This window comes from Astatotilapia calliptera, chromosome 3 (genome assembly GCF_964374335.1).
Source record: "Astatotilapia calliptera chromosome 3, fAstCal68.1, whole genome shotgun sequence".
NCBI classification, from domain to species: domain Eukaryota; kingdom Metazoa; phylum Chordata; class Actinopteri; order Cichliformes; family Cichlidae; genus Astatotilapia; species Astatotilapia calliptera.
The window spans coordinates 33126129-33148716 of record NC_137424.1 but is presented as its reverse complement, the minus strand read 5'-3'; the positions used below and the strand labels follow the sequence as shown (position 1 = coordinate 33148716).

Below are 22588 nucleotides of genomic sequence, written 5' to 3'. Positions count from 1 at the left end.
AGGAGGAGAAGAGTACAAAGATGAAGGCAGGAAGGTTGACCTAACTGTTTGATGTTAAAGTTTAGAGCAAACCAAGGAGAAACTTCAAACAATTCTTGGAACTAAAAAGATTACCTCCCCTGTATACACACACACACACACACACACACACACACACACACACACACACACACACACACACACACACACACAAACAGTTAATATCAATGCACAATGGGTCAGCATGCCCTTGAGTTAGGGTCTCTGCTGTGGATTAATAGAGGGCTAAGAATACTATACGTATATAAATGTCAGTTTAAATAGCAGTAATTACAATATGTGGACATGATGTTTAAAGTATTAGAAATCAAGCAAATTCAGTAGTTAGTTTATTGATTATTATAGTAAGTTTTCATATGTAGTGATGCAGACATTTTTTCCAGGGATATATGATCTGTTAGAAGGTTTTTCCATTGCACAATGTTTATACTATTTTTTTATTTCCTGTTTGACCTTCCCGTTTCCTGTATGACCTTCTTGGCAATAGTTAGGGCTGCAAGGAGAATACCGTCATTGGGACCTGAATAGATGACAAGTCACCTAGGATGCACAGCTTTGAAGACAGTGGGAGCAAGTAAGACAGCTGTTTAGTGTGTTTGTTTTATTGGAGATGTTATCTGAGGTGCTGTAAGTTTTAAGAGATGTTCTATTGCACAGGTGTCTCGAGGGCCGGTGTCCTATGGGTTTTAGATGTGTCCTTGATCAAACACAGGTGGTTTAAATGGCTAAATTACCTCCACAACATGTCTCCAGAAGCCTGGTAATGAACTAATCATCTGATTCAGATGTGTTGACCCAGGGTGATATCTAAAACCTGCAGGACACCGGTCCTCGAGGCCTGGAGTTCAACACCTCTGTTCTATTGGAATTGAATAATTACATTTAATAGGAGTAATGTAAAGTTTAGAAAGTATAATTGATTTTATTTATATTTATTTATAAATATTGAAAACTGACAAAGGAGATATCATGAAATAAATGACTGGGAAGAGTAATTCCTTTTTCTTTCCAGATAGCTGAACTGAACAAGCTATAATTGAATATAAAGTCGGGGTTATTCCAGATTGGTGTTTTTTAACAGACTGGGTGATAGGGCTGCTCAATTAATCGAATTTTAATCACGATTACGATCTGGGCTTTCAACGATCATTAAAAATGACTGAGCCGATTATTAGCCCCTCCCTCATCTATCCGCGACACCTTAAAGGCCGGTCCGTGAAAATATTGTCGGGCATAAACCGTCCGTGGCTCAAAAAAGGTTGGAGACCGCTGATTAAGAGGACCCGAGGGAAGCTCGGAAAGCTAAGCAGAAGTTATTTGGAGAGTGACTGCCGTTGGTTGAAAAGAGTTAAAAAAAAAAAACTTCAGTGGTGTTGCACACTTTTTTATATAATTTTTTTAAAGTCATTGTTAACCCTTTAAAGCCGGTCAGAGCAGCACGCTCCGTTTTGCGTAACTATTGTTAAATCCCTGTAGAACCTGAACCGTGTAAGCTAGCGCAATAATTTGTTTTGCATATGAAACCGGAGGAGTTGTACTTACATCTTATGCCATCAGCTTGTCCTCGGTCACGGTTTCGTTCCACATATAGCTTTGCAAAAATTGCATAAAAAGCGCTTGCAGGAACAAAAACATAATATTCCAGAAACACACTTCGCCGTTCCTATCAGCTGTTCGTAACACTTCCCACAGTAAAATGATGCACATGCTGTTTTCTTTGCAAATTTGCATCATAGGATTGTTTTTTGTTTTTCCTGCAGTATATAAAAATTGCTGTATCTCCAAAATAAAACTATGAAGACACTCAAAATAAATTTCCTGTGGTGGGAAACTATTTTTTGCAACTTTATTGTATTTAAAGTTTTGAGGGATAAACCTCTTAAATTTCTCCAAGTAGAAATATATGTAAACAAAACAAAAGCGATTTTCAATTTTTTTTGTAGTTTATTGCACTTTTTTGCAATTTATGTAATTACTATGGACTTAATGCATACATATTATTAAAATATGGGCTATAACAGTTGTATTGATGTATAGCAACTTGAAATGCTCCCACAAATGGCACTACAGCATGTAAAAAAAATAAATAAAAATAATATAAGCTCTGGTGGACTTGGTTCTATAGTAGGTCTTAAAGGGTTAAATAAATATCGTCAAATAATCGTGATCTCAATTTCAGTGAAAATAATCGTGATTATCATTTTTGCCATAATCGAGCAGCCCTACTGGGTGATAACTGGTAGGTCTAGCAAATGCAAATCTTTGCCAAGTTCTTGTTTGGTACCTGACCAGGCAGTTTCATGTTGGGAGTGTCATGGTCTGCGGCCCGGCGTCCGGGGTGCTGTTGGGATGCCCACGCCCACGGGCGTGGCTGCTAACCCCACACCTGCATCCCATCCCAGGCGATCACCAGGTGGACTATTTAATCCTGTCCTACCTGCTGCTCCACGCCAGTCCGTAGTCGCCTCTCAGCGGTAACGTACACCTGCAGGAAAAAAACCCTTATGACAAATTGTCCATTGGAACGGACTCTGTTTTACCCTGTGTACTCAGATCACAACTCGGCGTTTTTGCGAGCCACCTGCCTGTCCACCTGTCCGCCTGAGATTCGGAAGCACTATCAGCCTCGCCGTCTCGACCCTTTTGGAGCCCCCCCCCCCTCTGGTTCACTCAGCCCGGCTACCTCCGTAAGACGTATACTCCACCTTCCCTCGTATGCTGCCTTTTTTCTGCACCCCAGTAATCTGTTTCTCTTTTTGTTTTGCAGCTTCTCACAGCCCCGCTCTCGGCGTTCCCTGCGTAGTTCACCTCCCCAGTCCCTCAGTTTCTTCTGGTTCCATACGTTGTTTTTTCGGCTACCCTCACGGGACACCTTTAGTTATAATAAATTTGCTTTCTTTATTCCCTCCTACCCTGGTGTGTGTGTTCTGCTTCTGGGTCCAGCTTGCGCACGGAACTTCGGTTCATGACAGGGAGAACTTAAGCCATTCAATAAAGTATTTAAACTGATTAGCTAAATGATATAACTCAAAGTTAGGAGATTCTAATCCCCCTTGGGATTTGGATTTTTGTAATGTTATAAGCTTTATATGAGGGTTTTTATTTTTCCAATAGAATTCTGATACAGTGGAGTTACCATTAAACCATATTTGGGGAAATTGGAAATAATGGAAAACAAGTAATTCATTTTTGGTAGAACTAACATTTTGATCATTGCTATACTTTCTATAAGTAATATAGGGACTTTAGACCATCTATTTAAATCATCTTGAACCTTTAAGAGTGGTGGAGCGAAATTAAGGCTAAATAACTCTGAGAACTTGGGAGTGAAGATAATAAGGCGATACCAGGGCTGCCACTTATCTATACAGAGCCGTGAGATTGTAGACTTTAAACAATTCACATAGTAGTTGGAAACTTTGAAAAAGAATTAATGACTGTAAATAATTCTGGAAGGGAAGATTGTGGGTCTTGCAATAACAACAATACATCATCTGCATAAAGAACAGTTTTATGTTCTGTAGTAGTTTTCTTGATGCCTCTGATCTTTTCCTTCTGTCTAATTGCAGCTGCTAGTGGTTCAATGAACAGTGCACAGACATGGAGACAGAGGACATCCTCGTCTCGTACCAATGTGGGGAGTGAAGCTTGACGTACTCAACCCATTGGCCGTAATATGCTACACCTACTATGGCTGTGGGTGTAGCTTAGAATGCCTTAATCTAGTTGATAAATGATTTTCCGAACCTGAGATTAGGATATGTTGCAAAAGAAATTTCCAGTTAACTCAGTCAAATACTTATTCTGCATCTAATCATATAATTAAGGTGTTAAATTTGTTGATTGATAGCTGCATTAAATTGAAAGAGTTGGGACGACCATATCTAGCCTGGGCGCTAAAGCTTTGCTTTTAATTTTATTGTCCGTATTTACGAGAGAAAGCAACGATAATAAGCTAGAAGGGTAGACTCTTGACTGGACTGGTTTCATGAGTAGGATGATCATTGCTGTGTTCAGACTTGGTGGGATTATAGAGGTTGTTTTAATATCCAAGATAATTCTTACGAAAAGTGGAGAAAGAAATGATCAGAAATGTTTGTAGCACTCAGCAGGGACGCCATGAGGTTCAGGGGCTTTGTTGTTGGGCTTGTGCCTCATCAGGAGATAATGGTTTCTCTAAGATGTCGACTTGATCTTGTGTTAAATGTGGACGGATTATGATGTTGAGGAGTTCATGAATATCGTCATTATTTGGCTTGAGGTCTGAAGAGTGCAGTTTTTTATGAAAGTCCATGAGTTTATATCTGCCGAACCGTGGAACTGTTTTCCTGCTGAGTCCTTGTTGTTTTTTCTTTATTCTGTTTGATTAGGTTTGAGAAGTATTTGCTCGACTTATTATTGTACTGGAATTTATTACTTTTGAGTCGCTCAATGAGGAATTTTGTCTTTCCATTAATTAGGTCATTATCTTTCATTTTATATTTTCTTATTTCACAAAGTACTTTCTCAGATTGAAAAGTGAGCAATGAATTTTCTAATTCTTTAATTTTGGTTTCTAATTTGTCTTCCTGTTCAATATCTTTTTTATTTTAATGGGAGCAATATGAAATGATTATACCCCTTAAAACTGCTTTACTGGTTTCCCAAAGAAGCACTGGAGAAGTGTTCGGAGAATCATTTATTTCCAAAAAGGATTTCTAAGAAATCAATTCATTCTTAGTCATTAGCAAAGACTTCTAGAAACGCTATCTGGAGGTACTCTGCGGTAGGTAGTTTTTCTTAAGAGGAACAAAAGCGGGGCATGATTGTTGATTGTCTTTGAGAGAATTTGTGTTTGAGATGAGAATAAGTTCAGGCCGAAGAGCCACAAAAGTTCACGGGAGGAATGTGAGCTTATCAACAGCAGCTTGGGCTTCATACTTTTATTCTTTGGTTTCAGTTCATGGACTAGATTTTTTTTTCATTACTTTAATATAGGCTGCTTCTGCTCAGAAGCTACACTAACGGAAGCTAGTACCTGTTGCACATAGCCACATTGAAAGCTGTCCATATAAAAAGTGATCATTGCTCAAATGGATCCATTTGGCCGTCCAAAGTGCAGACTGTACAACCAAAGTCTGAAATTTGCCATCACCAGGCAGATGAGTGCAAAGTTCATGGTTACAAAATTTGCATGGACAGGTGTGATGTAAATGTTGACATTTGCCAAATTCTAAGGGCACGCTGTCATATTTTCCAGCATCACTGTGTGAACATATTAACCCATGCAGCCAGTCATGCAGGGTTTTTTTAATGTATTTTTTATTAGCTGTTATTTAACCAGACATCAAACTCTCATGAATCTCTTTTTGCCAGACTGTCCTGTGCAAACACAGGCAGTGTTAACTTAGCAGCTCTTTGTGAAAAACTGCACAATACAGGAAGAATGTGAGTCCACACATGAGAGTCAAAAAGGCTTGAGCTGAGGTTCCACTATTGTTATAGGCTAACAGCAACAACCACTGAGCCAACATGCTTTATAGGGTTAAAAAGAACATAACTACAATCTATAACAAGTAAAAAGTTTGACACCTCCATGTGTGTGGGTGCTCTTCCTTCTTGTGTGAGGTTGTGGTTCAGACTCATTATGAGATGGCAGAGGATTAAGTTAGTAAGTTATTAGACTGGAAAACACAGGAAGACAGAATAATAAATATAAAAGAAGTAAAAGAGGTTCTCTGTTCTGGGACAAGGGAGACAGACGAAGTCAGAGCAGCAGTAACAGAACACACATCAAACCTGAATGATGAAATGACTTTAATGAAGTAAGAGTGAAAGAAAAACCAATAAATCACTAATCTTTTTAAAGTAACAGAGTCAACCAGAGCTGTTGGTGGCAGCACCGTGGGTGGTTGAGGAGGGTGGAGTGGGCACACACACACACACACACACACACACACACACTCTCTAAGAATGATGCATGCTAGCTGGTTAGCTAGCACTAGCCTTTATTGGATAAAGCAGCTGGTTTGATGTGGAGGCCACACAAGGCGACAGGATGATAGGGAAACTAACACGCACACCACAGAGAGGGAGAGAGGGAGGAGGTGTATGTGTGGGTGTGGAAATGGGATCTGTGGAGTTCTGCTATATGGCTGTTTATGTGGGAGACGTGTGTGAGAGGGCTTCAGGAAGACTGTGTGTAAAAAATTGTTGTGTGGGGATGGTGTGAGAGTTTACCTGGAGGTGTTGATACCTGTGCACCTGTGTGTGTTTAGTCTTGCCCGCCGGTTCAAACATATGTGCAGGTGTAACAACAATGACTTGAGATATGCAAGTATGTGTGAAATGATCTGTGTGAAACCCTGAGCAAGAAGTGATTAGGAAGAGTGCAGAGAGATTGACATAAACAACGGAGAGGAAAAACACGGCATAGAACAAAAGGAACAGAAAAAAATGTGTATTCAGGTAAAAAAAAAGGGGCTGATATGACAAAAAAGGGAGAGACAAAACAGGAAAGAAAAGAAGAGAAAAAAAGGAGAGACAAAATGACCTCTAATGATTGAGAAGAAAAAGAAAGAGTCTGGCAAGAGAAAGGGGAATGATGGAGAGATAAACGGAGAGCGTGGAGTGCCTGGCCATGTCCCAGCTTTGTCTTTGGTCTCAGGGGAGGGAGGCTGGCAGGCTAGTGGCTCTGGCCCGGGGCCAGGCCACACACTGTGCCACGCTGCCCAGGAAAAGCCCCAGCCAGAGAGGGAAGGGGTGTGAGGGGTGGTGATGGAGAGATCCCAAGTCCAGTCCTCCTCAAGGCTCTTCAACGTTGCCCCGGGGGGCCTTTTGTGCCCCAAGCCCAACCACTTGACACATCTGGTCCCCTCTGCCTGCCTGAGGACTCATTCACCCTGACACTGTGCTGTGGCTGTAAAGCTACAAGCCCATCTGTGGTAGAACTGGAGACTGGAACTGACAAGACAAATACCAGAGTAAATATAACAGACTATATTACATCCACAGCTTTGAATTATGAGGACGACTGGTTACCAAGTTAGGCACTGTTCAGTGAAGTCAAAAGAGCAGACCCCCTATGTGGATTTGTTAGCAATGTACTGTACAGCATTCTTGAGGTGCCTCTCTGTCTTTACTTTATCTTTACTTGCTTCCAAGGGGTCACACTTGTATTTTTTTAAAGAGGACTTGAGCAATAGTTCTGCAGGCTTTGGCTGCAGAACTGAAGATAAGTGATGAATCCAAATTGGACGTTTGATGGTTTATGTAATTATAAATATGTTCAGATGAGGTCAGGAGAGAAGTACAACAGTAAATGTCTACAGCCATGTAAAAAAAGCAGTGGAGGCTCTGCCGAGGTTCTGGGGTGCGTTTCAGTGAGTGGCGTTGGCGATCTTGTCAAAATTGATGGAATTATGAACATAGAAATGTACCATCACAACATCCCGACAGAGAACACAACACAATCCAGCCAACATCCAAAGAAAAGCTTTGAATGTGCTTCAAGAAGCCTGGAGAATACTCCTGAAGACTACATGAAGAAGTTACAAATCTTTCCACAGACAGATCAGACTCTCATGGAAGAATAAAGGTGGTCATACTAAATATCGACCTTCAGGCTAGTTAGAATTACACAAACTCTATTTTGTCTTACATATTGTATCTATTTCCTATTTTCTTAGTAAAAAACAAAAAAATTACAGGTTGGCTCAAGACTCTTGCTCGGTGCTGTAATCAAAACAATGTTTAATAGTGACTCCAAGCAAAAGTCCTCACTGCAACATGCAGTTATGGATTATGAACCATCAAAAATCGAAATATTTCATTGGTCCTGATAGCATACTAAAATGTAATATTTGAAGTCCCACTCATCACACAAGGAGAATTATTCAGGACCAGCATGCTTTCATCCCACGGTCTCAAATGTTGCCTTTTTGCACCAAAAAGCAGGCTTCACAGAGATGTGCACCAGGAATGTTCTGGCCTCGGTCATGTGACCCGCCAGCAGCAGTCTGTTTTCTATTTCAATTCTGAAAATGCTCTGGATTGACAGCTCTCAAAGTCCTTGGCTCATTTTATTTTTCTTCTTCGCACTCACAATGCTTTCAGATGAAAATGCTTCAGGTTTTGGAACACTGCTGCACTCGTCAAGGTCACTTCTCTTCCGCCACCAAATCAAAATCGAGATGGGGTAGGACTGTATTGGCAGAAGAACTGATCCTGGCTGTCAATAACCAACCAGTTACTTCTGATCTAGCACTTGTAACCTAGCAACAATAGAGAAGTGCTCTAAAAAATGTCTGCGGATACGGCACAAAGGCCGTCACGAGTGTCTTCGATGAACATGATCCGTGTCCCTTTTAGAAGTCTTGTGATCTTAGGTACTAAAGCTACCTGGGTACTAGTCAGGTCCAAAAACAGACAACTTGCATTAACATTTTTGACCATCCTCCCAATTCCTTGGGTCTAACCAATGCGGGAGTTGTTTTCTTAAAACAATGCTTTTTTTTTACCAACAATGTAAAACTGTTAAGTTAGTTAACCCTCAGTTAATGTTAACCATGACGTAGGGCGATGCATATAAATACAACTCAAACACATGGAAAAAGCAACTGGAAGACATGTTGATATCAGTTGCTCAGCTGATATCATTAGTGCAAACTTAATGCTCTCTCAAACACAACACAAATTACTTTAAAAAGTAGAATGGCACGTAGCTCAATACAACAGGACGTGATACGACAAAGCCGATAAACTTAAGCCTACGTTTAAATAAGCCTACGGTCTATATTATTATGTCCTGGAATTTATAACTGCCAAGAAATGACGCAGAGCTGTCACGGAAAAACTATTCAGTGTGTTGACATTGCATAGCATGTCCACCACATGGCACTCTGCAACTTCCTTGTTGACACATCACAAACAAAACCAGCTGATCCAAGCAGGGTTATGCAGAGTGCAAGCAAGGACACGAATACACATAATGAATATTTGGGAAGGCCATTTATGTATTTATTTATTGGCATATCAGATATCAGTATTGGTCTGAAAACATCTGATAATGATCTTTAATGAGAGCACATGGTTATGCAGTGTGTGTTTTTATACAGTAGCTGATGACTTCTAAAGAAATCATTTCTGTGATCATGTGTGTGCAGTAACTGGATACCTTACAGCTCTAAACACTTCCTGTGCGTAGAAAAATAGGCCAGTGTGTTCAATAGAAGAACTAGTCAAACCAACTGAAAGGCCAGGCTTTGGGGACTTTGAGGAAACTGGGCCAAGTTTTCCAAACTTGACACCAACACTACACATAAATGAAAAAGCTAAAAAGCAAAAGTCTCTGAATCAAAGCCAGCAAACTGTCTGACTGAGATCAGCTCAGCAGCTGCAGCAGAGGCTGAGAGAGCTCAGACTTCAGTAGAAAGCAACTTGAAAGCAACTGAAGCACTGAGCCCAGAGCCACTTACTAATGAACGCTGTTTCACCATCGCTTGCTTTGACTGATTAAAACCCAATAAAACCTCCCTTCGGTCTCTCGTTTTAGATTACAGCTGAGCACCTCTTTCTATTTTATTTCTATATAATTTCTTTTAAACAGTTTTTTCTTCCTTTTTCTCCTCTGAATCTCTCAACCTGACATGTTTTAATGAATTAAAGCAGCGTGAATGCATGCAAGCAACTCACAAGAGAAACAACAGTTTCACTTAATTAAGCGACAGAGAAGAGTTTTAATAATCATGGCAAACAACAAAGCCATGATTTGAAACATGCCTGTTCTCCTCCTTTATGCTTTGTTTCCACCATGGCTCTGAATCTGTGCATTTCTTTTTCTTCTCCACTGCGTTCTGTTATCCTCCAGCTCATCGCTCTTTGTTGATTACATGTACTGTACGTATGTGTGTCAGAGCATGTAACTGCTCAAGGGCACGAAGCTGACTAGACTCCATTTTCCAGCTGCCTGGACAAGCCAATCAGGGGAAAAGGACTATTGCCACAGCACTGTTGCATGGGGGTTACATCACTAATGGTGGGCAAGAAATATGTTTTTCCAATGTGTATACATATAAATGTGTTCCCTGTGTGTGTCTGTGCAGCAAATGCATCCTCGTATCCAGTGTCTATAAAAAATGACCTCTGTGTTGAATATACAATCAGTAAAGCTCAAGTTACCACCGGCCCTTCTTTTTCCTGTCTGTCTCTGTTGAGATATAAGATTACCACTGGCTCCAGACAGTGAAGCTAATACTCCTCCTCTTCCTTCTCCCCTCAGCGAAGTCTCACCTGACCAGGGGAAGGAAAAACCAGGAAGGATAGACAGACTATAGGGATGAGGATGACGGAGGATGTAAAGGGGGGCGGAGGGATAGCAGACACTCAGACAGGCAGAAATTTATATAGCGGGCGTAAGAAAGATGAGAAGCGGTGATTGTCTTGTCCACCTGCACGACTGTCGTGAGGTGAACAGACAGGAGAGAGACGCACCCCGGGACAGCCAAGGGAGTCAATACACGGAAACCTAAGATGGCGGCCGACGGGGGCCCCTACCGCCTTTCCCCTGCTCGTCTTCCCTCCTCTTAATTGAACTATGCCAGGGGCCCCATCGGGGTCACCCTCGTATAAACGCAGAGGCGCACACACTCCTGACCCCACCCTTCCCCCAAATGGACTCCATATTGATGAGGTCACTAGATGAGAGGTCAAATCCCAGTGACAGGAAGAGAGATGGAGAGACTGAAAAAGCAGAGTAGAAAAAAAGACAAAGGAGGAAACGGCAAGAAGAGCTCATTTTTCCCACAGATAAGCATCATTCACACAAGTCTGCTGCTGTTTCTCATCTTCATTCAGATAAACAGAACTATATAGTTTGAAAATGTACAGATTATAATGCAAGATTTATTATATTCTTATTTACTTGGCCCACCTGATAAGTTAAGGAAGTCATGAAACAAATTAAAACTATAAATTAAACAAGGTCTCAATAGGCAGGGTGTGTATTCTGCAGACTAGAAATCACCAGCAGTTCAAACATGTCAGTGTTAGCGCTTTTCTTTCAGACTCCACTGAACTAATGTTAGAGCTGCATCGCATTACATGAGTCAAAGAGAGAACAAAATCTCATCAACAGCTCAACGGCTGACTGTAACCGTCTATGTGTGGAGGAAGTGCAATGGTAATAACTCGGCTTGACGGGTTTGTCGAGGTAAATGGTTCAGTCGTACTGAAGTAAAACCAGGATGGAAAACTCTTCGTGAATTGCGTTGTTTTCTGGGACCAACTGCAAGTCGCTGTGGTGACCAGCTGTTCTGGGCGAACACTCTCAATCACAAGGAGATTGCACAGGTTCCCCAATGGAAGACAAACGGCCTCCAACCTGTCACAGTCCGACTCAGACTGATTTGCTGTGTAATTTATAATTGCCATCATGTTGCAGTTAATATGAGTCAGTCAACTCCAATAAGCCCAACTAGTCTGTGATGCATTTAACTGCAATCGGGGACTTGACTAACTGGTAACACTAAAAGCAAGGCTGATGACCTCCTATGTCATTTTTCTGTAAAAACACTGTCCTGTTGCAACTACGTCACTATTTGTGGAGAAACTTCCTATATTTGGGGCGATCGTGGCTCAAGAGTTGGGAGTTCGCCTTGTAATCGGAAGGTTGCCGGTTTGAGCCGGCAACCTTGGACTTGGACAGTCTCGGTCGTTGTGTCCTTGGGCAAGACACTTCACCCGTTGCCTATTGGTGGTGGTCAGAGGGCCCGGTGGCGCCAGTGTCCGGCAGCCTCGCCTCTGTCAGTGCGCCCCAGGGTGGCTGTGGCTACAATGTAGCTTGCCATCACCAGTGCGTGAATGGGTGGATGACTGGATGTGTAAAGCGCTTTGGGGTCCTTAGGGACTAGTAAAGCGCTATATAAATACAGGCCATTTACCGTTTCAGATCAGATGAACTTATGGCTGGATTCTCAAAATATAAAGATTAAGTGAACTTCTGTGTATGTAGATGGCAACGGATTTACAATTTTTGCTGATTTACCATAGTTAACCATTGTTATTACAAAAAGATTGCATGTAACTTGACCCTATTCAAACATAAACTGATAGCTGGTGTATTTTTTTATAAAGCAGTTGAAGATAATACAACACAAACTCTTGGAGAGAATAGAAAGTCAGACAGAGATTCATGTTTTGAAATGACGGGAAGCATGTGCATGCAGAGTGGGCACCAAAAACATGAAGTACAAGTCAGACGAGTGGTCACAGACATGATCCACGTCACCAATTCAAAGGCAACGAGACTGCTAGTTAACTGCATATCTTTGCAATCATTTTGATTATGCTGCACTCTCCAAACAGTTTCCTGCTTCCATGTTTTCTGCTGCTCACTGGAACTGAAAAACTCTCAAATAAAGCCATTAGCACAGGGAAGACATCTGGCTCTCAGACTGCATCATTTTTAAGCAGAACTGGGTTCAGATGCTTAAAAGTGTAGATTCATGATTAGGATGAAAAGTTACACTTACATATTAAAAATCTCAGGTTTTTGGAAACAAGCCTAATTACAATGACCCAAATCTGATGTAGAGACATTCATAGTTGTGGCTATTTCTAGTTTCTATACCTCTAATTTATCACATATACCTGTACGCCAGCTGTGCAGAAATATCTCAGTCGTCGTTATTACATGTCAGAGAAGATCAATGACTAATTATCACAAAAAGCTAATGTCAAGCCCTGTGATCCATCTTACATGTCCAGAGCTTCCTCTAATAACTGCGCGTACATCTGTGGCTGTTATTACAAGAAACAAACTGACATAACGCTGCTCAGCACACACTCGTATTGTGTATGATCACCGCTGCCTTCAAGTGTTGATATGAACCATGGACACTGAAGAGCTCTGAAGTGCACCTGTACAGCCTGAGGCATGTACAACACTGAGGGTGGAAATAAGGAACAGCCATAAAAAAGGGAATTGATTTGGTTCCAAATTTTAAACCTAAAGCAGAACAGTGTGCGGCGCTGCAACGACATGAAGAGCTGAGTGTTACAAAACCTGCATGTAAAAACAGTTGTTCTACAGCTTCAAAATGTCACTATTTTACAAATAAAAAAGGGCAGATCTTAAGCATTTTATCTAAAAGGGTCATCGCGCAGCACCTTGCCTGCTCCATAACTGTTCTTACAGCTGTTTTAAATCCAGGGTTGGACCCTGCCAGGCTTTTGTCACAAGTTGTGTGCAGAAGGGGCACAAACGTCCTCTGAAAATGAAGCTAAACTTAATTTTTTATTATATATACTGCATATCTGTGTATTTGTGCGATTGAACAGTGTCTGTTACTGCACTGCAGACTATAGCATATGCTAATGGGGACAATGTAGACCACTTAACGTCATCAACATTGAGGGACTTGTACAGTGTAGCCAGCATGCAGTAGAGCCACACATGATGATATATCATGACAGCTTCATCGTTTTATCTTTCAAAGTCTTGTATAATGCTTTCTGTTCCCACAGAATACATTTGAACAAATGTGAGCTGCAGTGTAAATAAGGAAAACTGCGGCCCTTGAAACTCTCCTTTCTCTAAATATCACAAACTAGTGACTCAGATGCCACAGAAATTTGACCTGCACATCTGTATTTACTTCTTTTTTTTATCTAATTCATGCACAGCCTGCTATAATTACAGATTCAGCAGTCATCAAGGCAGAGGCAGAGTCTTATCTGCGCTTGAATTCAAAAGTCTTTCCCATCCTGAGACTAATACAGGAGAGAGAAGTGAATTTGCCATCTACTGCAATGTTGCAGAGGGTAGCTTGGCATTTTCACAGAAAGCCAGAGACAAAAATAACTCTGTAGCAGAGAGACAAAGAGACAGAGAGCAAGGGAAGGAAAAAGAGTGAAGATGGAAAGTGTGATCTTTCGCTTTCATTGTTCTCCTCCCTCCATGTTTTTCATGTCTGACATTAAACTTCTACTTCTTCATCCTCCACCGGTCTCTCTCTCTCTCTGTGGGTCTCTGTGGAGGGGCAGTCAGCAGTGATCAGAGAGATAATAAACTGTCACTGCAACACACAGGAGTAGCAAAGAGAATTTCTGTGTACACAGATAAATACTGGCAGTAACAGTGTGTTCTGTAAATTCACCATGACACCTGCTCTACCCTCACACTGTCTTTTACTCGCTGTTCCTTTTCCCCCCCTCCTCCTTCTATTTGAATCTTGTTTTTCTGCTTCTCTCAAAATCTTGCCTGTGAAGCCGAGAGAGAGAGAGAGATTACTGAAAATCCATCTTTCAGACGTGTGCAGAGCCGAAGAGTCAGAACGTGCATGGGAACACGCAGGCGAGACACCGAATGTGCACAAACGCACACAAGCGACCATGACTGAAACACATGCTCGCTGAAATGCGGAGATGCAAACTTAGACTGTCTGACACTTCCACAGATACTTGAATGCTTTGATCTTAACACTCGTTCTGCTCTCGGTCCATTTTCACTTACCTCTTCTTTGCCATTTCTTCTGTGCTGTCTCTTTTAGTTTAGATTTTTTTTCAGACGGAGGCTGCAGTGAGGGAAAGAGGGAAAAAAAGACTGAGCTCAGCCAGATGCTTTTTGCTTCTTCTATTTCTGAGCTGCAAGCTCAATGTGTGTGTGTGTGTGTGTGTGTGTGTGTGTGTGCTACTGCTATTTTTAAACTTCTACACACCGACTGACTCCTTGCTTCTTTTTCAGTCTCCCTGACTGCACAAGTGCACACTAGGAAACTTTCTCAGTCTGTGCCCGTGCACATGTGTCTAATGTTTTCCGTCGTTCCGACTGTTCAGGTGGAGCACGTGCATGTGTGCATGTGCTCTTCAAGAGTCACTCCTGTTTACTAAAGCGTCTACGAATGGTCACTTTTTGTTATTGCGAGCATTTGGTTACCATTTGAACAAACCTGTTACGTTTATGCTGTGTTCATACACAAAAGAGACACACACATACTCGCACAGTATCAATATGAGGACCGTGGTGATAACCCAAATGGAACCAGTGGGAGAGCTAAGAGCCAGATGGGGCTCCTGCTTTTGATCTCCTCTTTATACACACACACACACGCACACACAGCTAACACTACTAATAATGCCTGTAATTGCTTTGTTTTCACATGAAGTGCGGTCCACCGTCTCCCTTCCTCTCCCAATTTCCCACTCATCTCTCTCCATCTCTGGCTCTGAATAACTGATTGAGAAGATTATTATGAATGAATGCTTGGGGGCTATGGGATGGCCATGGTGTGTGTGAATGCGTGTGTTATGTCATTGCAAAGGCAGCCATGCTCTATTAGGGGAGTTTGATTCATAAGTAGGAAGCGTCAGGTCAGTGATTCCCCTGGCATCAGTAGGCACGTTGATCCATTAAACACGCACAGACACACGCACAAGGGGAAAAAGAGGCTCGAAATGACAGCAGAAGGTGAAGAATGTGCCTGCCAGTGAGAAATATGAACAAAGAGAGGATGAGAAGCAGGAAGCAGGAAGCGTGGAGGGAGGAAATGTGAGGACGAAGGAAACAGGAGGAGGGGAGAGACACAAATAATGTAGGGAGAGCAGAGTCTTTGTTTCTGCTTCTGTCAACTTGCGGGATGACGTGCTGTATAACTCCGCTTGTCCAAAAACAAAAAAGGCCTTCTTTGTAGAGCTTAGCCTCTTGGCACGGTTCATTCACCATCCCCACGTACGCCATGAATCAGTCCAGTATCTATGATCTAGATATTAAACGCTAGTGGGAGACCTGCATGCACGAATAAAACGCTCTCTATATAAAAAGGGTTAGCTGATAACTCATGCAGCAACTCTGTAATAAATAAATAATGATGGTGACTTTGTTGCTGATGCTGACCAACAGTTTCATAAGTAGACGAACACGCAATAGTCGTCCTACTCCCTGTCCGTGCTTGTCATTAACGCACAATCGGTCCTGGAGATAAATGAAGTCATCAGGGTTGTGGAGGTTCACACTTTGCATGAGTAAATTAGCTCAAAGTTCACAGCTGAGTTCACCGAAACCACAAAGTAACAGGCAACAATATTGCTGCATTTTGGATGTGGGGAAATCCAACTGCAAGAGGCATCAAGGTTTGTTCAATATAAAGGACGTATCCTAGTCAAAAACTACTCAAAGATTCCTCACAGCATTCCTGGAGAACAAAGTAACTGGCGAGGCACCTGTTTCTAAGATTTTAAGGACCGAATTCAGCTTTATCTGAATTTAGAGGCAGGAAATTAGAGATCATCCAGAACTTTGTGACTTTAAGTCCCTGCAGTTTAACCTATTTGTTTATGTCATCTGGCTTCTGAAAATACTGCCTAAGTAAAGCATGTGTAGGATAAACAGAGGAAGTAATTATTGAACTTTGCTTGGAAGTATTGAAATTTACCCTCAACCAGTTGCAACTGACTTTACAGCAAAGCATATTATTTATTAGACCACTGCATTTAAATTGTTTATAAATTGCGGCACAGCTCGAACGCATTTGAGAGGTGCACCTGTCAGATAAAGCAGCAATGGCCCTCATTATTCAAACTTTAATAAATGTAGGTGACAAGAACAGGGAAATGATTTAGAGACCCCATGAATGTTCAACATTCTAACACTGTCCTCGCACGCTGGCTTTATTTTCCAGCTAAAGAGGCTGTAACTCGATTGAGGTAGATCGCTTTCATTTATAATGCTAAATATCACAAAACTCCAGCTTTGCAATTTGGAGTCTGTGACACTGATCAGAGACATTTCTGTAAAGTACAAAGCCACATTAAAGGACATATCTTACTTATGCATGTATGTACAAGGTTCAGGTTGCTCTGAAAGCTACAAAACCAGAGAAACCTACAAAGACTGTGAACTTACACCTTGACTGTAAGGCTGGTATCGCAACAACCAAAGCACATAGAGCTATGAATTATGGGAGTTATCAGCATGAAACAGGTAAGTTAAATTACATCATGTTGCTTATGACTGGATCACACCCTTAATGACACACTTCCATATAAAAGGACTTATAAAGAATTTATAAAGTGAAGTTAACAGTGGTTATCACTTTGTAGTTCCATATGGAGTAAAGAAAGGGTGAAGATGGTGGTAGTGGGTGAGGTTCAGCCCTATGTGACACCAGGTATGTACCCGATACTACTTGGCTGGCATTCAAACCCGCCCCCACCCACCAAGCTACTGGGCCACAAGTCCCCGGAGAGATCCACAACATGAACACTTAGATAATAAACACAAAAAAACATGCTATCTCATCACGCAACCACAAGACAACAAAGATATCAAAACTTGGTGAACGACGCTGTGCTGGAACGGAAGGGAAAAAAACAGGGAAGGAAAATCTCCCAGAGAACAACCCAGGCAGATGCATGCACTCGGAAAACATACACAAAAAAATAAACAAGAAAAACACATACAAACTTTCACAGATTCAAGTGAGCACTGCCATACATGAACACGTGCACACACACTGCTTCATGTATAGGATTTCGACGGCTCTAACAAACAACAAGCTGCATAAAATATTCAGTAAAATTTCCAACATGTGCTCCTTCCCCTTCTGCACATATACAAGTGCAAAAAAAACTGCTGGGAGAGAGCGATGGGGAGGCGAGGAGGAGGGGGGAAAGGAGTCAATGAGGGCAAAGGCAGAGCTAGCAGCAGGAGAGATAGAGTGAGTGAGCAAGAAACAGACTGTGTGAGAGAGAGAGAAAACACCCAGCTGACTCTGTTACAAGCTACTCCCCTTAGCAACAGCCCTAGCTCAGCCTGTATCCCATTGGCCGGCTCACAATCCCATGTATGGCTCCTAAGCCAATTGCAGGCTTCCTTACAACTCTGCATTTTGGATTTCATCTTCACCATGGCAACACAACCCTGGCCTTAGCGCTGTATGTGGCCTGTAAGTTTGTACACAATGTACATACCCTAAAAAGTTGACTCGGGCAAAACAATGAGTCTGAAAGCATTAAGAATATAAACAAAAGGCACATAGCAGACAAGCTAACTCAGCACCGTCTCCACATCTGTAAAATTGATATGCCCAGCTGTTTGAAACACAGAGGCACACAGTGAGTATGAACAGGGCGAGATCCTACACAGACCACTCCGTAAATTCACACAGAGAAGAAACACCACACTAACCTCTCTACTTTTTCTTCTGTATTCTTAAATGAAACAAAACTATCCTCACAGTTTTCTTTGTTTCACAGGGACAGTGCATGCTAACAGTTAGCAAAAATGCTAATTTACACACATGGCCCCTGAGCAGACCACAAAATTCTATAAAATGTATAAAAAATAATACTCATACACACAAAGTGCAAGAGTTAAAGCTCATTTCGCACATATATATCATTAATATGCAAAGTGTGGAAACTTCATAGCCAGTTGACATGCCAGTTTTTTTCCAGATTAATGCACGCCTGTGGCTAAAACATGCAAACATGCACTTCACACCACAGCGATTTACCAAACGCTACTCATTCAGACCTGCTGAATTCAAAAATTCTTCCAAATGAAACAATAAAACTGCATCGTTTACCCTCTAAAACAGCACACGCATTTTCAATTATGATGCCAAAATTGGTAAAATGAGCTGTCTAAAACTGCTACAAATCATTTGTATGATGATAGCGTACCACTGCGTACATAGCTAAAAAAAAACTGGTTAACGTAGTCCTAAAAGTTGTTGGAGAGCATCGTAAAGCACAGGGACGGGTGGGAGGACAGTCTAAAAGGTAGTTTATGGAGGGCTTTAAAGTTTAGCATTTGGTGTAATGAATTTATCGTGCAGGGAGCAGGCGGAGGTGGATGAGGAAAAGATATGATATGGTTTGTGAGCTCGGCACAGGTGATGACCCCGCAGAAGGTCGCTGAACACTGAAGATTATTGCTTTTATGTGCCACAGAGAATGGTACAGAATGCATCAGGGTTGATCACAATACAAAGAATGCACCATGAGTGGGCGTGGGGTTTAAAAAGAGTGGTCCTGAGCCCTGTACATAGTGGAAGTGATGCACTTTCGGGCTGCCAGCTGGTCGCTAGGAGACATTCTGGCTGCATAGGTGAGCCTCTAGTGTATTTACAGTGGGGCAAAAAAGTATTTAGTCAGCCACCTATTGTGCAAGTTCCCCCACCTAAAATGATGACAGAGGTCAGTAATTTGCACCAGAGGTACACTTCAACTGTGAGAGACAGAATGTGAAAAAAAAATCCATGAATCCACATGGTAGGATTTGTAAAGAATTTATTCGTAAATCAGGGTGGAAAATAAGTATTTGGTCAATAACAAAAATACAACTCAATACTTTGTAACATAACCTTTGTTGGCAATAACAGAGGTCAAACGTTTACTATAGGTCTTTACCAGGTTTGCACACACAGTAGCTGGTATTTTGGCCCATTCCTCCATGCAGATCTTCTCGAGAGCAGTGATGTTTTGGGGCTGTCGCCGAGCAACACGGACTTTCAACTCCCGCCACAGATTTTCTATGGGGTTGAGGTCTGGAGACTGGCTAGGCCACTCCAGGACTTTCAAATGCTTCTTACGGAGCCACTCCTTTGTTGCCCGGGCGGTGTGTTTTGGATCATTGTCATGTTGGAAGACCCAGCCTCGTTTCATCTTCAAAGTTCTCACTGATGGAAGGAGGTTTTGGCTCAAAATCTCACGATACATGGCCCCATTCATTCTGTCCTTAACACGGATCAGTCGTCCTGTCCCCTTGGCAGAAAAACAGCCCCATAGCATGATGTTTCCACCCCCATGCTTCACAGTAGGTATGGTGTTCTTGGGATGCAACTCAGTATTCTTCTTCCTCCAAACACGACGAGTTGAGTTTATACCAAAAAGTTCTACTTTGGTTTCATCTGACCACATGACATTCTCCCAATCCTCTGCTGTATCATCCATGTGCTCTCTGGCAAACTTCAGACGGGCCTGGACATGCACTGGCTTCAGCAGCGGAACACGTCTGGCACTGCGGGATTTGATTCCCTGCCGTTGTAGTGTGTTACTGATGGTGACCTTTGTTACTTTGGTCCCAGCTCTCTGCAGGTCATTCACCAGGTCCCCCCGTGTGGTTCTGGGATCTTTGCTCACCGTTCTCATGATCATTTTGACCCCACGGGATGAGATCTTGCGTGGAGCCCCAGATCGAGGGAGATTATCAGTGGTCTTGTATGTCTTCCATTTTCTGATGATTGCTCCCACAGTTGATTTTTTCACACCAAGCTGCTTGCCTATTGTAGATTCACTCTTCCCAGTCTGGTGCAGGTCTACAATACTTTTCCTGGTGTCCTTCGAAAGCTCTTTGGTCTTGGCCATGGCGGAGTTTGGAGTCTGACTGTTTGAGGCTGTGGACAGGTGTCTTTTATACAGATGATGAGTTCAAACAGGTGCCATTCATACAGGTAACGAGTGGGGGACAGAAAAGCTTCTTACAGAAGACGTTACAGGTCTGTGAGAGCCAGAGATTTTCCTTGTTTGAGGTGACCAAATACTTATTTTCCACCCTGATTTACGAATAAATTCTTTACAAATCCTACCATGTGAATTCATGGATTTTTTTTTCACATTCTGTCTCTCACAGTTGAAGTGTACCTCTGGTGCAAATTACTGACCTCTGTCATCATTTTAAGTGGGGGAACTTCCATAATCGGTGGCTGACTAAATACTTTTTTGCCCCACTGTACCACCAGGTCATGTGTCAATCAACGATATTCTTCACTCACTGGTAGTCTCTTCAGTCTGAAAGGTTATCACAGGTCTCATTCACTTCACATTGCCAGCAGTTATTTCACCCCTAGTCGCTCCAAGTTGCCAAATATCATTCGCTTTCCGTGGTCTCTGGTCACCATGTTGTAAGATATTTTACAAGGACTTGGTTAAGGTCTAACCGTCACAAAAAGAAGGTCCTGGGTTTGACTCCATCGTCTGGCCCGGACCTTTCTGTTATTGGGGTTAGGTTAAATAGTGATTCTAAATTGCCCACAGTTGTAAATGTACGTGTGAATGGTTGTCTGTCTCTCTGTTAGCCCTGTGACAGAATGGCAACCTTACCTGGGTGTACCCCACCTGTCGCCCCAATGGCAGTGTCAGTTCCCTGTCTAGACCCCATTCCAAAACCACAAATTTGTTGGGGCCAAAGATGTCATTAATCTTGTCTGTGACTTTGGAAAGGACTTCTAGAAGAAATTCTCCAATGAATTCAGTGAATGAATTCAAAACATCCCATCTTTTGCTACATAATCCAACAGAAGGTTCATTTCTCAAAGCTGTCAGCCAGCTCTGCACCAGAGTACCAACGCATTATTTTAAAGAAGGTATACGTCACATGGAACTAGAAGGGAGCTCAGAGTGCCTCCACCAACAACGCCAACACCAATGCCAAATCTAGTAATTTTAAGAAAGAATGGGCTCTTCCTCTGCACAGATTTTACATTATCTTGACTCAGCAATCAATCAACACTGAAAACACATCTCTGCCAAGGCTCTCGCTTTAAAAAAGAAAGGGAAAAAGTTAACTAGGTTTCAAAACACAAGGATATCCATCAACATAGACACAAATAAATAAATATAGTAAATATTGTTAAGATTACTTGTTCTAATAAAATGTGTGACCACCTCAAGTCACTGATAATGTTTTTACTGTTTGTGTATATAATCTTCCTTACACATCAACAGTATGGCATCCAGTACTGATAAGCTTGAAGGCAACTAATGCGCTATGTAGCAGGTGGGCGTCCAGGCTTTGTCGCTCTCTGTGACCCATAAAAGGCCAAAAACTGTTCTAGTGATTTCTGTGTCAGTGGAGGAAACCGGCGCTGTGGGTTGAGCCCTCAGCATCACACATGCACGCAAGCAGAAGCAGACAAGGTAAGTGGCTAGGTCCCCTTTGTTCTCTTGGCGAGGCGAGTGTGAGTGAGGGTGTGAGAGAGGGAGGGAGAGAGGGAGGGAATCAAAGATATAAAAAGAGGAGGAGAGAGATGGGGTGGAGGGAGGGGGGGGGGGGCAAAATACAAAGAGCCAAGTAGTGAGAAAGGTAGAGAGACAGAGTATGAGACAGGCCGGCTCCTGAAGAATAAGAGGGAGGAGAGACGATGAATAGCAGCTCCTCTACAGACAGGCACATGATGAATGGGTCTGCTGCCTAAAAAGCCAGAGCACAGAGGACAACAAGGAAAGTGTGTCTGCTCATCCCACAGTGTGTGTGCATGTGTGTATTCAAGAGCATGTGTGTGTGTGAGGACAGAAGCGATCCATCTGGGCCTTTGTTGCAGTGACCACACTGGAGCGGAGGTTGATACCCAGTATCCCTTCCCCTCCCACAAGCCAAAACTCGCCCATCAGCGCCAAAAAACAGCACTCGGGGTCAGTTGTCAAACCTAACAGCAGGTAATTAAAAGTAATAGCACAGCTTCCTCTTGGGTTTGACGCCAGGCAATGTATGTATCCCACCAACAGCAATTAGTCAGCCAATTACCCGGGGGCATAATTATTACTACTGTCCATAGGAAGGCTTCGGGAG

General features: G+C 42.3%; 1 protein-coding gene and 1 long non-coding RNA gene across 3 annotated transcripts in view; one reads left to right on the top strand and one right to left on the bottom strand.

Moving 5' to 3' along the window:
* Window positions 1-22588, bottom strand: part of kdm6ba (lysine (K)-specific demethylase 6B, a) — a 109669-nt gene that overhangs the window by 76477 nt on the left and 10604 nt on the right. The gene's annotated exons all lie outside the window — the stretch shown is intronic.
* On the top strand, window positions 485-2950 carry LOC145426259 (uncharacterized). 2 transcript variants are annotated; one of them, XR_013906979.1, is made up of 4 exons: window positions 518-613; window positions 2332-2513; window positions 2593-2726; window positions 2807-2950. It is a non-coding gene; the product is annotated as an uncharacterized LOC145426259 (long non-coding RNA). The 2 variants fall into 2 exon arrangements; XR_013906980.1 differs by lacking the exon at window positions 2332-2513 and having other exon boundaries at window positions 485-613.